The sequence below is a fragment of the Panthera tigris genome, chromosome D3 (assembly GCF_018350195.1).
Source record: "Panthera tigris isolate Pti1 chromosome D3, P.tigris_Pti1_mat1.1, whole genome shotgun sequence".
NCBI classification, from domain to species: domain Eukaryota; kingdom Metazoa; phylum Chordata; class Mammalia; order Carnivora; family Felidae; genus Panthera; species Panthera tigris.
The window spans coordinates 72,175,005-72,192,063 of record NC_056671.1 but is presented as its reverse complement, the minus strand read 5'-3'; the positions used below and the strand labels follow the sequence as shown (position 1 = coordinate 72,192,063).

Here is a 17,059-nt window from a genome sequence, read left to right as displayed (position 1 = left end):
AATATCTCCTCTCCAGAACAGGACTTATGCTGGAGACAAAGTACTGGGTACAGAGTTACAATCTGAGCAGACAGAAGTAACAGAAATGAAAGGGAAGAGAAAGTCTAGATAAAAGTAGGGGAGAGGAATAATCATGAAAACTTAGAAAGCAAGTTGCCATACAGTTTTCAGTGTGTATCAGGGGTTGGCCAACTTGTCTCATAAAGGGCCCAGATAGCAAATTTTTAGCTTTACAGATCGCATTGTCTCTGTCATGTATTCACCTGTGTTTGTTTGTTTGGTTGGTTGTTTACAACTCTTCAAAAATGTAAAAACCATTGTTAGTTCAGTGGGGTCCAAACAAAAATAGGACCTGGGCCAGATGTGACCTACAGGCTCCAATTTACAGAGTCCTGAGCTCTGGCCCAATGAAAGCAACAGAAGAAGGAGCTGTGTGGATTTAGAAAAGCACATTAAACAGGAACATAGGGAACATAGGGAAACAGGTCACATGAAAGCAAGCAAGCAACAAAAGTCTGTTGAGGTTAAATGCCTTACAAAATAAAATGAGGAGAATGCCACTTCTATAGACAAGCACACTCCCAAAAAGGGATTGAAAATACACAAGGAAAGTAGGTCACACCTGTGATTGACTATTTCAAAATGAGCTAAACCACATTAAGAAAATTAGATGCCAGATATTCAAGAGTAACATAAATTAGAATTAGAAAAAAAATAGAAGTGAGGTGGCATAACTCAAGAAAGAATAGGTAAGTAAAAACACAATTTTCAAAATAAAGCGTGACTGATGAACAAACAAGCTCAAGGAAAAACAAACACAAAACAAAAAGAAACGAAGAGAGAGTAAAATAGAATTCAGGAGAGAGTGATGCACAGAAGGAAGTTCTAACTGATGAGTAATGCAGTTCTAACTGATGAAAAAGAAAACCAAAGAAAGACAATGGAGCAAATACAAAAGAGTGGAATTCAAGAAATGTTTGGGGAGTTAAAAAAAATCTTTTAGGCATCTGGACAGAAAGAATACATGACCTATCAGAGGACAATTAAATTATGATCAGACTTTTGCACAGTCCCATTTTATGCCAGAGGGAATTGAAGTAATTTAGTTGAGATATTCAAGGTAATAAAATGTAATTCAAGGATTTTATAGTTAGCAAAAGTTAACTTTAAACATGATGGCACACCCAAGCTGGTATCAACATATATGCAACCAGGGAATGTTGCTTCCTTGATCCTGAGAGCTACTAGAAAATGAGCTTTCGACATCCTAAATGACCAAGGGAGATGCAACCCAATAGTTAACTGGTGAACGACAAATGCTAGGAACGAAGACGAGGTGAGAGTTAAAAGGAGAAGATTTTATTTTTGTAATGGCTACATGTTCTGACACTGTAGCTAGTCTATAATCATAAGTCAAAAATAAGAGAGAATAGGGGTACTGTATGCAAAAATAAATGTTTTGATAATTATTATTCCTGATGATACCATTATTCTTGTTAAGCTGAGACTAATGCAATATTGGATAAAGCAAATGAATAATCATGAGAAATTATAATCCTATCATCCTGTGTCCTTAAGAACCAGAAAATTAGTGTGGATTAAAGGACACACTGATGTAAAATAGAAGAAGTATATAAAGTCTTATGTTTCTAAAATTTAATTGGAAAAACTCAGTTTAAACTCAAAAGGCATTTTCTCTCTGTTGTAGTTCTACCCACTGAAGAAGTCTAGAGATATTGTCAGTAGGGGTGCTTGTTAGCACCCCTAATGTCCCGATTAGGATTTTGAGAAAAATACTTTTTTGCACTTCAAGAAACAAGGGGTCCTTGAAAACCTGGTTGATTCCTGGACTGAGGTAGGATGCATATCAATTAAGCCTGAAACATGTTGATGTAACCAAATAGGAAGCAACCAAAGACTAATAGGCTCATGTCAAATGGATTCAGGAATCAAATTGAAGAGCCTCCAGCAGACCAAAGATGAAGACAATCTGAGATTCAATAAAGGTAAGAGTTTCAGTGAATTGAAACCCAGCAAATACATGTGAATGTATGAATTCATAAAGATATTTTAAAAAATAACAAAAGTGGGGCACCTCAGTCGGTTAAGCATCTGACTCTTGGTTTCGGCTCATGTCACGATCTCATAGTTCATGAGCTTGAGCCCCCTGACAGGCTCTGTGCTGACTTTGCAGAGCTTGCTTGGAATTTTCTCTCTCTCCCTTTCTCTCTGCATCTCCCCTGCATGTGCACGCTCTCTCTCTCTCTCATAATAAATCAACTTAAATAAATAAATAATAAATAATAAAAGTTGGTGACTTCTGAGGTTGACAGAGAACCAAATTGTTGTCTTGAAAATTAGGTAAAGGATCAAATATTATGTGTTTCTTAAATAAACTCTATGACTGTGTAACCAACAGAGTGTGAGGGGAAGCATCCACTTATAATCTCATTCCAACTAACAAGTAAAAACCCAATGATAGAATTCAAATATTACTATTTTGCAGCTGTAATGAACAAAAGGATATGGGCATTAAGTATTTGTGATGGCTAAGATAAAATACAGATATCTAGGCACTATGTATCTCCGAATAAAAGAACTCCCTCCCTCTAGAGTCTTGCCAAAGGATGGAATCTACTTAGTCTGATCAAACCTCTAGATTCAAATGCCAGTTTGCAGGAATAGAGCAAAGAAACAGTTTAAGTCTAACTAATGATAATTCATTAAGCTATATATTTGTTGCATGTAGTTTTCTTTATCTGTCTTTTATTTAACAATTAAAAAAAAGCTTTAAAAATGAGTGAATTTAGGGGCACCCAGGTGATTCATTCAGTTGAGTGTCTGACTCTTGGTTTCGGCTCAGGTCATCATCTCATGGTTTGGTTCCTGAGTTTGAGCCCTGCATTGGGCTCTCTACTGACAGAGGAGAGCCTGCTTGAGGTTCTATCTCTCTCCCTCTCTCTCTGCCCTTTCCCAGCTCATGTTCTCTCTCAAGATAAATAAACATTTTAAAAAAATAAGTGAATTTATCTCTGACAGTGTTCTTTGAAAATTGATTAGATGACTTTTTCTTCATGAAATTTTATGTAACCTAAATATTAGCATTCAAGATATTGACATTCCAAACCACAATGAGCCACAATATAGCAAGAGGAATAGAATAAAATTATGTTTAATGTAGTCAAAAGTCTTCAATTAAGTGAATTGCTTCCCCTACAAAAGAGGATATTTATTTATTAATTTTTGCTGTGAACCTAGTTTACTAATAAGAAAGTAATCGGTCAACAGTGATAAATACTCTTGGAGATACAAGATTATTTACAAAAGATAGACTTCTGTTGTCAGTTTGCAACCATAATTCTGGGCAGAGAAAACAATGAACAATGAAAGATTGCATAAAATTAAGCAGTACAGTATATGACACTACTTGTGAACGCTATGTGAGTTTAGAGGACTGGAAAATTAGTGATGGACTGGGTCATCAAAGACTTCTTGGCAGATAATGGACTTGGAACTAGGGCTTGAGGATATGGGTAGGATTTAGAGATAGAAGGATAATAGAAAATAGAAAAAAATCTCAGGAAAAAGGCGTATGTTAAAAATGCAGTTAGATGTGTCAGCAAAAATACTTTTCTAGTAGGAAAAGCATCCTTTATGGTTATTGAAATGGAGACGACGTCTGATTTCATACACATGACTTATCTGCACAATTACAATGTAAACAATTACATTATGTTCAAACCCTATATAATTGCCTTTTTGTGGGTAAAATTGCATTTGGTTTTACATTATACACATATAGTATATATTTGCATTTATCTATGTATTTATCAAGGGAGCGAGGAAGAGGTTAACAATTCCAAAACTCATGTGCTTGGGAATTAGGGTTTTGATTCTTGTTTGGTTTGGCTTGGTTTGACTTTTTAAATCTGAGGGAGAGAGAAAAGGAGAAAGGCAGAGAGAGGAGAGAGAGAGAGAGAGAGAGAGAGAGAGAGAGAGATTTAGTCACAAGGTGTGAGATACAATAGGGCAGAGAGGATGCTTGACAGTAATACATCTAAGTAATTCACCTAAGGAATGGAGCCACCACTCTAAGCTGTTATTAGCATGTGGAAGGCAGTCTTCTAGCCTATCAGCATATGAAAGGTAGGCCACAAATCTATAAACTCAGATTCCTATATATACAACTACATGCAAATCTACACCTATTCATGGAAAAATAAATGATGAAGTCTGGGCTTCCTTAGTTAACATGTCAACCATAAGATCAACAGCAACAAAGTAGAAACTATACTAAGGAAGTAAGGAGTGTGAAATAAAATAATAAAGCAAATCTCATTTATGCAAAGTGATTAGGTATGATTGTTTTATGTTGACTTCTCCATTTGGAATTCAGAGTGAAGGCTGTCTGACTTGATCAGAGGCTGTTCACTTCCTGCTCAGAGTTAACAGCTGAAGCTGTTAGCATGGTTTTTGGGACATTGCATTCATGCCTTCACCTCTCGGTCCCCACCTCCCAACTACCCAGTTTATACCTCCTTAGAAAACATACTCCGAAAGCCTCCATAGCTTTTGCGCACCATTGGCTTTCTGCCTTTTGGAGTGCATATGATGTCTCATTTAAGAGAAAAAAATGCATCTTACTTGGTTCATTCTCAAGTTTACTGGTTTGGATTTTTATCTCAATCTGAATTATAACAATACCAGTACCTCATCTAGCTACTATCTGGCTTTTGAGCAGTACTCATCATTTCTTAACCTCCCCCATAGTAAATGTGACATAACTGTCATTTCAATACTGACACTTGCTTACAAGTCTCTGGTAATCTGAGTAATGGCAACTTCCCCACTTAGTGTCTAGCCATGGATATGCCAGCAAAGAGTCTGAACTTTTATAATTTCCTAGCTGTTGGATTAATGAATTACAAAACTGCCAATTTCCACAGATCCCAACTATGCTGTGCACATCCTAGGGGATAGCTAGCTTAAATTTAAGTAAAATGTGGTAATGGCTTAGCCTTGGGAGAGGTAAACAGATTTGCAATGGAGTTGTCACTGGCATAAGAATATAGTTCAGAGCCAGCAGTCCTGGAGAGGATTTGGTCTGGTCTTTTCCTGTTTTCAGTTAGCAATTTAAGGACCAGGTAAGTTCACTGACTTTTATAAAGTAACATAGAGCTACCAAAGAAATAAAAGACCTAGGTCAACTCCACAATCCTATTTGTCTACTTTTTTTTCTTTTAATGAAAAAACCAATATTTCCTTTATTTTCCTCATATTCTACCTGCACATTTACATCTTTTGGACTGTCTCTGGTCTCTGTATAGTGCTTTTATGAAACTGCACCTGGATCTCCTCAGGATGCAATAGGAAATTTTCATGCCCCCACAAATCTTGATCCAAACTGAATTAGCCTGAACACCAATAACAAAAATATTCAGTTATTGTTTAATAGTGGATAGTGGGATATAATGCCTTGATCCCCTTTTCCATTGTGATACTGGCATCTCCTTTGAGTTTGTGTTGAGGAGAAAAGATGCTGGGAGCAACAGAGAAGGGTTTTCTCCCCATGCAAAAGGAGAGTGCCATTTACTAGTGCACCACTAGAGGGCAATGTGGAGCTATTTTTCTGCACATGCTCAGAGCTCTTACACTTTAAAACCAGTAAATCACAAAAGAATTGCCTAGAACTGCTCCCTCTATAGAAGAATGAAATGAGTTAAACACATTTAATACCATAATGAATTGCAAATGAATTAACCATTAATTGTGGTCAGACCCCATTGTTAAGGAATACATTTAATGACAATTATGACAGCAAATTTATTTTTTGGCTTTATTGAAATGATGCAGATACATGGCTTGAAAATGTATCAGTTGCCTCTGGAAAATAAAGTATAGTAGTATTTTCTCATTTCAATTCACTTTGATCGAATCATACTAAAATAACTTGGATTTTGGTGGATACCCATGGGAATTATTTTTAATTATGGAAAATTTGAATGGTTACACAGATTTCAAATTGTTGATCAGATTTTTATCACTATTTGGCCAACTTTTCTTACAGAATACATTGGATTGGGAAAAAGAAGGCTGAAAAATACTTAATAACTCTTTGAGAATCTAAAACACATGGCTACTAACCAGTGTCTTCGTTGTGGCTTCAAAAAAAAAGTGAATAAATGCACATTTACTGATTATAAGGGTTGTAAAGAAAAGGGATGGGTAATAGAGAGGATTCTTGGTTCTCCTTCCCTACACACTTGGTAGGTGAGAGACCCATTATTCTAAGACCTTTTGTTGAGGCTTTCCTGAAGGTAGTGAGATGAATGGCTCTCTGGGGCTGAGGGACTGAATCAAAAGATCTGTGGAAAGCTCCTCAGGGACTAAACCAAGATGCTGTACTTGGTAACAAAAGCCAGTGAGAAGAACATCATTATTTTTAATTAATATTTGGTGTGAATTAAATGCCACTGGCACGTGCCAGATTGACAGGTTGCAGTCCTTCATTCATTATAGATTATGTACTTCATCAGTGGACCTATCCATGCCAAGTGCTTGTCGGGGCCCAGTCTTCATGTTCCTGCATCTTTTGCCCTCCCATTAGCACTGCCAACAAGTCAATTAGAGAAAATTAGAGTGGTAGCTGTTTTCCTAATGCAGAAGCCTGCTCATTGCCGTGAACCAGGCTACCACATGCATAGAGTACAGGCCACTGGATTGCTGTCAGATGGTAAATGTTATTGGACACCTTTGACCCCACTGGACCGGAACCATTTAATTAAGTATAATGGGTGTATAGCAAATAGAGCTGATTGCATTGATCTGTTAAAAGGATGAGTAATTCATATTCGAGAAAGATGCAATTTATATAATATATTCAATACTCAATTCTACTTCATTACATAAACTTCTTTGCAAATTTAATTAATAGCTAATCTAACCAGCACCCTTATGAAGATTTTGGTTTGTTTCATTTTGTTTTTCCTTTTCTAGTAACATTGTCCAAAGAATGGTCAGATTATACTATGACTTGCTTATTAACCAGTCTTGTAATACCAGATACTCAGCTAGTCTGTGTGAGTATTTGAGTCCAAAAAGAAGAGTTAAGAGAATTTTTTTTTTAACCTACCAAATTCTATCACCAGGAAAGAAGTTAGGTAAAAACAAACTTTGTAGGAAATGTTTTCTTGCTTGGCAGATAGAAGATGCTTAACAAAAATTTGTTGAATTGATGAATGTATGAGACACAGCAAGGTTACGTTACTTCATGAAGTCTAAACAGCAAACCCTTAATCAATCTCAATGTAGAATTCAGATTTCTTGATTCCAACTTGCATTTTCTGATACTTGCAGGTTCATGAAAAACTAGTCCAAAGAGATTGTGCAACAATTCCCCTTCTCACTTGCAAATTCATATTCAATTATTCTTCATTCATTCATTTATTCATTTATGAATTATCACTGAGCATCTTCTGTGTTTAAGAGACAGTTTTAAGTTTTCTAGGTATACCCTAGAAAGATTATGGAAAGATGATGGAAAAAAAGCCCTTATTTGCATTGATGACTTTTCTTCTTTTTTCCCATTTTATTAAGAAGTAATTGATACATATTATTGTATAAGTTGAAGCCATATAGCATGATGACATGACTTATACATATTGTGAAATGATTAACATACAGGTTCAGCTAACATCCATCTCATATAGATACAAAAAAAAAGAAAAACAGGAAAATAAAATCTCCTTGTGATGAGAGCTCTTAGGGTTTATTCTGTTAATGACTTCCCTGGATATCCTACAGCAGCCTTAGTTCTAGTCATCATGTGGTATGTAACATCCCTAGTACATATTTATCCTATAACTAGAAGTTTATACCTTTTGACCATCTTCTTCCAATGCCTCCTCCCCTACTCTTTTCCTATGGTGACCACAAGTCTGATCTCTTTTTTAAAATTTTTGTTTAATGTTTATTTATTTTTGAGAGAGAGAGAGAGAGAACGAGTGGGAGAGGGGCAGAAAGACAGAGAGAGGGATACACAGACTTGGAAGCAGGATCCAGGCTCTGAGCTGTCAGCACAGAGCCCAACGTGGGGCTCAAGCTCATGAATGGTGAGATCATGACCTGAGCCGAAGTTGGACGCTTATCCAACGGAGCCACCCAGGTGCCCCATCTTTTTCATGAGCTTTTTTTAAGGTTCCAAATATAAATGAGATCATACAATATTTGTCTTTGTCAGACTTCTTTCATCTAGCATGTCTCAAGGGCCATCCATGTTGTTGCAAATGGTAGAATTTCCTCATTTTTTATGGCTGAATAATAATATGGGCACTTAGATTATTTCCCTGTCTTGGCTATGGTAAATAATGCCATTATGAACATGGCAGGAGGGGGCAGTAAGTAATGCTATTACATAGATTGTTTTGAGTTAGCGTTTTCATTTCTTTTGGATCTATTCCAGAAGTAGGACTGCTGGATAATATGGTAATTCTATTTTTAATGTCTTGAAGATCCTCCATTCTGTTTTTCATTGTGGCTGTACAACTGACAGTCCTACCAACATTGCAGAAGTATTCCCTTCTCACCACATCCATGCCAGCATTTGGTATCTCTCGTCTTTCTGACACTGGCCATTTGAGGAATATTGTAATGAAGAAGCTGTGTTGGAAGCTTAAAAACCATCACAGTAAAGTGTTCTAGAATCAGAGAGGCTTTGCGGAGAAGATGACAGTCTTGCTGAATCTTCTGGTGAAGAAAGGTTGAGAAGAAAGAGTGGGATAAACAAGTGCAAGCTCATAGTGGTTGTAGCATCACACACGCTAGGAGCAAAGCTTAAAGACAGCAACGGTTTCTTCTCTTCCTGGTACTAACATTTATTGGGTGCCTAATTAGGTGCTTTCTTGACTAACCCACATCCCTTATTTTATGTAATCTGTACCTTAATCCAGTGTCTGACATGTAATAAGTACTCAATTAATATTTGTTGAATGGAAGAATAATTATCCCCCTTTTATAAGTATAGGGGAGAATTTTTAATTCCAAAATTCAGCCTCTTACACTCTGCACTACTTGCCTTTTACAAGAAGAGGTGGCAGCTTGAACATTTTTTACACATTTTGAATTGGGCCGTTAGGGATATTAAATCCTTAGAACCATGTGGTCCAGAAAAGATGAAAAGAGGTTGAAAGTGGGTATACCTCAGACGCTACTGTAATTGTCCAGACAAAAATCACAAGGGCCTGGCCTGGAGTGGTTTAGTACAAATGAAGAGAAAAAAGATGGGTGTGAAGAATATACTTTGTAGCTGTGTTTGGAGGGGTAGTGGGGAAAGGGAAAAATCAAGAATGACTCCAAGATTTTGAGTCTGACAGTGAGATGAACTTATTGCTGGGACTAAGAAGTCAAGGAGGGAGAGAAAAATTGCTGTTTCTGTCTTGTTTGGTATAGGGAGGAAGTGGCATCACTGATAAACAGATTGGATTTGGTCTTCGTGTGAGAATTGTATATAAATAACCTGTGGTATGGTGAACTCTTACCTTAAGTCTTGGGAAAGCAGTGCATCTACTCCTCCAGCTACTCTCCCAAATAACTGGTTTCCTATTTTTTCCCCACTGAATTAACTAGTTGTCTTGAGGTTAATTAGGCTCATACTAGAGATTATCTTCTTAGAGTTATTGGCTGGCTCTACCTTGGTGAATCATACCAAATTTATGCAGTATCTTGCATCACACTGAAGAAAAGCAAGCTGTTTCATGTATACAGTGCTTTGATTTTAAAAATATTTTTTTTTAATCAAGTAGTCAGCAATATCCCAAAGTGGATAGGGCAGGGGTAATCATTTCCATTTTAGACATGGTGAGGCTGGCGTCCATTTGCTTTCATCTCAACCAGAGACGATACAGGTGGAGCTGCATGTCTTCCACGTGCTCAGGCGTGCTCCTCCATAGTGCTCGGGCAACGAGGTCTGAGGTTTTCTGTGACCATTCTGCAGGGCAACTTTCAGTCACCAACCAGAGCAGAATAAACATTTTTCACCTGCTCTAGTTAGCGAGATCTGCTTTGGCAGCGAGCACTCAGAGTTGGAGAGATGATGGAGCAAATGCTTAGGTTATGAAGCTCTACCAGCAGCTTACTAATGGAGGACTTAATGAAATAGTTTCTCAACAAAGCTTTACATTAGGAAATTTCCAGAGACAACATAGTCAAACACATAAAAGTTTTCTTCTTGGTGTTCATATTTCTTGAAGAAAAGAATGGAGTAGATAAAAGACAAGTAGTTAATATTGTAGGACCACCTAAGGACTTAAAAAAACAAAAATACTGTTCACCTATTAGCTAATTCAAGGAAACAAATCATTACTTTGGTTTAAAAGTCAAACTGATTCCCTAGCATAAATAAAGAATAAAATACATTAAAGTTTTTTTTTGGTTAGGAACTGAAAGAGGAAGCGTATCTTTCCCTTTTACAAGTGCTTGCCATTCCTTCCTCTCTTCCTACTTCCTTTCTCCTTTTTCTTTACTTTCTGGGCTCATTCTCTTCTGACTCTCCTGATTCATTCCTTTGAGTTCCAAGGAAGGGTGAAGGGAATAAGGAAGTAGAAAAAAATGGAAAACAGAAGATATGAAGAGAAAGGCTGATAAGCATATGAATACACAGGTGCTGGGGAAAAAGAGTAGGTGTTACAATAATGCCTTGAGTCCTGGTTTGTGAGCATTTGGTGCAGGGGATACCAACCTACTATGCTCTATCATGCTTATCTTCACAGGAACCCTAAGAGATGGATACAGTGATGTCCCCACTCTAGAGATGAGAAAGTTCAGGTTTAGTGATGGTCATAGAACTCATTAAGAAACAGTGCTTAAATTCAAAGCCAGGTCTGTCCTACTGTCCATGGGTCACTGCAGGATAAAGACTGAATAAGACAGGATGGGCAAGAGGCTCCAAATAGTTCGCACTCTCTTTGAAATGGAAAAGTAGAAATAAAGACACAACCAGAAGTAATTTTGGGACTTCACCATGCATCATTTTAAGTAGAGCCCAAATTAAAATTTTTACTTTTTAGTGAGGCACATCAATATCATATAAATACCATTTGATTTTCCCCTAACATGGTACACTAGCATATGTCATGGGGACTGTTATTTTATATTTTGATTTTGCTTTTTCATTCAATAAGTGTCTAAGACTGTGTGTGTGTGTGTGTGTGTGTGTGTGTGTGTGTGTGTGTGTCAAAGTAGCCTGCTCAATCTGTCAGGTTTTATATTCACTCAAGTTTCTGCCTTCATCTGGGTAATGTCTTTTGTTATCTGAATGCTGCCCTTTAATTACCCAGTATACCAAATAGATGATACTCAAACACTTAAGTGACATGCAGCCTACATGCATTAGTGAAGTATTTAGTTACAACCACAGTTATCATTTCTCCACGTACTGTTGCTTCTGGTTTCTTCATTATCTCAGACCAAGTGCCATTTAAGGTAACACACAAAGTACTATAAAACAGCATTGTCCAATAGCACTTTCTTTAATGATGTAACTGTTTCCTACCTATACTATCCAGGATGGTAGTTACCAGTCACATTTGGCTATTGAGCACTTAAAATGTAAGAGACTGAGGAACAGACTTTTTTCATTTTATTTAATTTTGATTAATTTAAGTTGAAAGAGTCATACATGGCTATTGCTTTCCATGTTGGACAATATACCTATGTAGTAGCTCTGTTTACCCTCCTCTCCAGTGGTGTTGCCATGGTTACCAGGGGCTTGTGGGCAATGTAAAGAGCAGATGGAGCAGATTCATCGCGAGCGCTCCTGCTGCTATTTTTCTCTTCAAACACGAAATAACACTACCTATACATACTCTGATTTTATAGTCTGGGCTGAACTTTAATTTAATAGGTTGCACACAAACATTACACTTAAAGGTAAGTATAAAGCGTTGTTTTGTATATGACTCAATATCTCATATACATCTTAATTAATTTCTATGCCCATGGTACTAAAATTACCATAACTAAGAAACTCTTAAGTGCTCATAATTTTCAGTTCTGTGCTCTAAAATTTGGACTTGTTGCTCATTTCGTTATATACTCAACTCAAGAAAATATGACTAGGTGGAAAATAACTTTGTTAATAATAGAAAGGAACATTAAATTAATGATAATTCTAAGGTAACTGCAAAATTGAACTAATTTTTTAACCTCTTGCTTTAATAAAACATAAAGGAATAAAGTCAGAATAACTAGGTAAGAATAAAGACCTGGTAAATATAATAACTACCAATGGTAAATGGTACAAGGAATGCAGCATTAGACCCTTTGATCACAAATAGAGCTTCTGACCTAAGTTCCCAAGAAAATCAACTAGTGTTTTAGTTACCCACTTGGATTGTCTTGGGGTGAGTGGGTAGGAGAGGGAAGGAAACAAATTAGACAAAATCAAATGGATTTACAATGAGCTGAGCCAAGAGTCAACTGAACGTCAGCATTAATGGTAATATTCAGTAGATAGATGGGAAAAGTAAAATAATGCTGTCACTATCAAGAAGGCAATGAAATAGGAAACAAAATAGACTCTTTGGTCCCAGCAAAATATATTAAATTATATTACTGATATAGAAATGGAGCATAATTGACAGTTTTATACATGATTGCTTTAAATGGACCTTGATTGTAATACAACTTCATGTTCGGAAAATTCTGAAAGATGGTAGGCAAAGGGAAATAGTGAGTAACAACCTATCCACTTGTGGGGAGACAAGCATGCGGTTAAGCTGCTTTCTTTGACATCTTGTTTAGTGACACCCAGGAAGAGGGTAACTATGTATAGGAGAACATTTAGACATGTAAACTCTAAAGGGGCTACAGACCTAGAACGCGGCTGGATATAACCTTACTGAATTCACAGAGCCCCTAGCTTTCAGTGAGAACCACTAAACTCAGAGTTAAGGCTAAGGACAGAGTTCTTCCTTCTAGGTCAGATTTCACCCTAAAAAGTGAAATTCAGAGTGGTAAGCTCATGGCAGTCGGATTAGGCATACCTGAGTTTAAAATGAGTTTGATTACTTAAATGGTACATATTCTTGACCAATTTTCTAAGCTCCATTTTTGTTTTTTTAATCTGTAAATGTCAAGTGTAATATCTTTATTTTATATATGTATTATTGATACTGTATTTTAAAATTACTAGATACTGGTTTGACATTCAATCAATGGTGTTTGTTTCATTATTTTAACCTGTATTGATTGCCACCTCTTATAACTATTTATTATATATTTAATTAAAACTTTGTTCATGTTTTTTTGGGTCATAACTTTCTCTTTGATGCCTATTCTGTCTCTTAAAAGTCTGCAAGATCATCCTGATGGTATAGCTGTGAGCAAAAGCATTTCTATTTCACCGCTTCTAGGACTATGCAAAAACATTGAGAATAAAAACTAATCTGACTCTGTAGATTAAAAAAGAAACACAAGCATTCTTCCAGGACTGGTCACTTTCTCTCCTTCTGACACCCATCAGTGCCATTTCCTTTGAAAATCGCAGACTGGGATTATACTTCAGACAAGGTGGCCTAACCCCGAGGTGATTTATAAGGCAAGAGATATCTCTGGTCTTTGCTCCTGGATATTTGAATATACCATTTATGGGAGAAACAAAACTTAAAATAGGATGCAAGTACAAGAATAATCTCACCATTTTCAAGCTTTTTTTTATTCATCTGAAATATTGCTTTATAATTTATTGTTCATCTTATATATAAGATTTGGCCTTGAGTCACTGTTAATTGGTATATTAAATTATATCTTCCAATAAAATTTTCTATCAGTGAAGAAATTCAAGAGGACATGCTGCACTTTCTAAAAGAGATTTCAAAAGATATTTCTAAAAGCCACTGTCAACATCAATATCACTATCTAAGTGTTTAAAATCCTAAGGAGTCACCCAGATAAGGAAGCACTCACTTCTTTCTATAAATTTGATTCTGTTGGTTAAACATCATAATATGCTGTGTACTCCTATCAATGCTACACAGCTAAAAGGAATATTCTCATTTTTATGTTATATTTATTTCAGCCTATTACATTTAGAAGTTTTTATGCATTGTGGAGAAGGCAAAGATCAAATCTAGAAAATTAATTTAGAAATATATATAGGTTTCTCATTAAACTGAGGGTTGATGGGGAGTGGGAGGGAGGGGAAAGTGGATGATGGGCACTGAGGAGGGTACCTGTTGGAATGAGCACTGGGTGTTGTATGGAAACCAGTTTGACAATAAATTTCATATTAAAAAAAAAGAAATAGATATAGGACTTGTTTAAATACTATTTCTCGATTTTGTCAAATATCAAAACTGTCTGGGTGTTTTGAAGGCTACATAAATTTTAAAAAATTATAAAAATATAATAAAGAGTTCAGATTTCAAAAGATTGCTCTAATTATTTTGTTGTTCATGAATTTTACTTTATTAGGTATTACTTAAAATAGAAGGGACACCAACAAAGACTAAGATTTTTTTTCCTTTGTGAGTATAAGCAATTTTTCTTGTACTGTAATTATTATAAGATAATTTGACTAAAAGAAAAAATTAGTAAAGTAGGGAAGTAGTATTAGATATTTAATAACACAGTATTAGTTTGAAAGATGAATCAAGAAATATTTTTTAAAAAAGTATTTTTCAGTGATGAAGGTTAACATGTTGATGTCCTTTCTAGCATTCAAGATAACATATATTTAGTTATTAACTGTATATGTCACAGATATATTGTGTTAGTTAGGATACAACCAAGCTGTTATAATTAAGAAAGACCAAAATAGAGCAGTGCTGGTCATGTGACTTTGCCATCCTCTGTGACTTCCGTCTCTAATTCCTGGTCATCTTGTGGATAGCAAGAAAAAGAAAGGGGTCTGAGTACTCACATGTGCTCATGCATTCTGGGAGGGGACAAAGCCTGAGCATGGCAATGTCACATTTACTTCCTTCATTGGCCAGAACTTAGTCATGCAGCCATCCACAACTGTAAAGAAGGTCACACATGAAACTTATCTTTGGCTAGATGACAAAGTGTCTTGCTGAAGTCAAGTAGTTGGGTATATTGCTAAAGTTGCTGCCTTTGGATGAAATTAGAAGAGACAACCCATGGAAAGTTCTTTTCAAAAGAGAATAAGATAATTACCAGGATGATTCAGAACAGTGATAATTATTTATACATGCTCCCTCTTTTAATGCACACACATTTAATGCTCATCATAAGAGATGAGCATTCTGATTCATTCTGAAGGCAGGGGACATTTTTCTCTATTTTTATATCCTTAGTGCCCACCATAGTTTCTGGCATGTGGTAAGCACTTAAAAAGTGTTTGTTGAATGAAAAATTAATGGGTAAATGAAGAAATTTAAAGGTAAAAAATTGGTACTCAAAAAGATTAAATATCTTTGCCAAGGTCAAACCGCTTATATCTGGTAGACTCAGGATTCAACCCGAATCTATTTGAAGTTTTTCTCCTAAGCGATTCTCCTGTGAGAAAGTTCCTGTGATAAAACAAGCCATCTGCTTGAGAGAAGCTCTTCCTCCGTAAACTGAAATATAAAATCTGTAATGACTACAGCTTTGTCAGCAAAAGATTTGTTGTATTTCTTTTGTGGAATGTGAAAGATACTCATGTTGGTGTCATAAATTTCCTAAGCAATCACCCAGTGTTCTTTCAGCCTTTTTGATGTCAGGAAAGTCTGTGGTTGACTGATTTTCAAATGAATAATTCTAACAAGTAGGCTCATTTCTAATGTGCTGCATTTTTGCTTATGATTATAAATAGTAAGGTTAACACCTGATTAATGGCTGTTTTAACAAATGCTCAATACTAGAACACTCACATATTCCTGGTCTCATCCTTTACCCATCAACTATAATGATTTCTAACTGATCCCTTCAAAAACCATTAAATCTGGTAATGGACTAACTGGGCTCCCATCCATGGTTTTAAGTATTAATCCTCACTCGGGAAATGAAAAGTTTGCTGCTTTTTCTTTATCCTTGAAGGTAGAATTCAGAAAGAGTGCTGAATATTTAGCATAGGACAAAATTTCCAACAATGTGAGAAACATCATGATGAGGGTGTGTGTGTGTGTGTGTGTATGTGTGTGTGTGTGTACATATGTGGGGAGGGCTACAAAAGTGTTCAAAGACTATGTCTAACATTTACAAATTTGAAACTTATGAAGCAATGTATGTAGGAAAACAAGTTGGTAAATGTGATATCTGGATATCATCACATTATCAACACATATGAAAGAGTAAAAGACAATTTGAAAAAATACAAAAATATTTCCCCCCAAGTTATTTTTGCCTTATTAATGTGGAAATATTTCATAAAAGTTGGGATTTTAGAATTCTCCAAGTTCCTTTGCATTTTGTAATATGGTATAGTAGGAAAAACTCTTAGTGTTTGTGATGGTTAATTTTATGTGTCAACTTGACTGGTCACAAGGTGCTCAGATTAAACATAATTTCTGGATGTGTGTGTGTGTGTGTGTGTGTGTGTGTGTGTGTGTGATATTAGCATTCAAACTGTTGGACTGAGCAAAACATATTACTCTCTGCAATGTGTGTGGGCATCATCCAATCCATTGAGTGCCTGAATAGAACAAAAGGTAGAGGAAAGAGGAATTCACTCCCCTTCTTTTTCCTGCCTCACTGGTTGAGTTAGGACATTTCAGCTCATCTTTTCTTACTCTTGGACTAGGATTTATGGCATTGGCTGCCCTGATTTTCAGGCCTTTGAAGATGGACTGAATTCTGTATCACTAGCTCGCCAACCTTCCTAGGTCTCTAGCTTGAGTGTATGTGTGTGTGTGAGTGTGTGTGTGTGTACGCATTATATATAATATACACCTCCTATTCATTCTGTTCCTCTAAAAAACTCTGACTAATGTAATGTTCTCCTTCTGTCCATTCTCCACTTTTTCTTCAATCAGAAAATCCATGAACATGTGCTGGGACAATGTTTTGGCAAAATAAAGATTACATTTCCCAGCCAAACTTGCAGTTATGTTCTCATGAG

The 17,059-nt window shown here is 36.2% G+C and overlaps 1 protein-coding gene across 1 annotated transcript in view; it reads right to left on the bottom strand.

Annotated features, from left to right (window-relative positions):
* The window catches only part of DCC (DCC netrin 1 receptor), a 631,926-nt gene that overhangs the window by 128,558 nt on the left and 486,309 nt on the right, over positions 1-17,059 (bottom strand). The window lies entirely within an intron of this gene.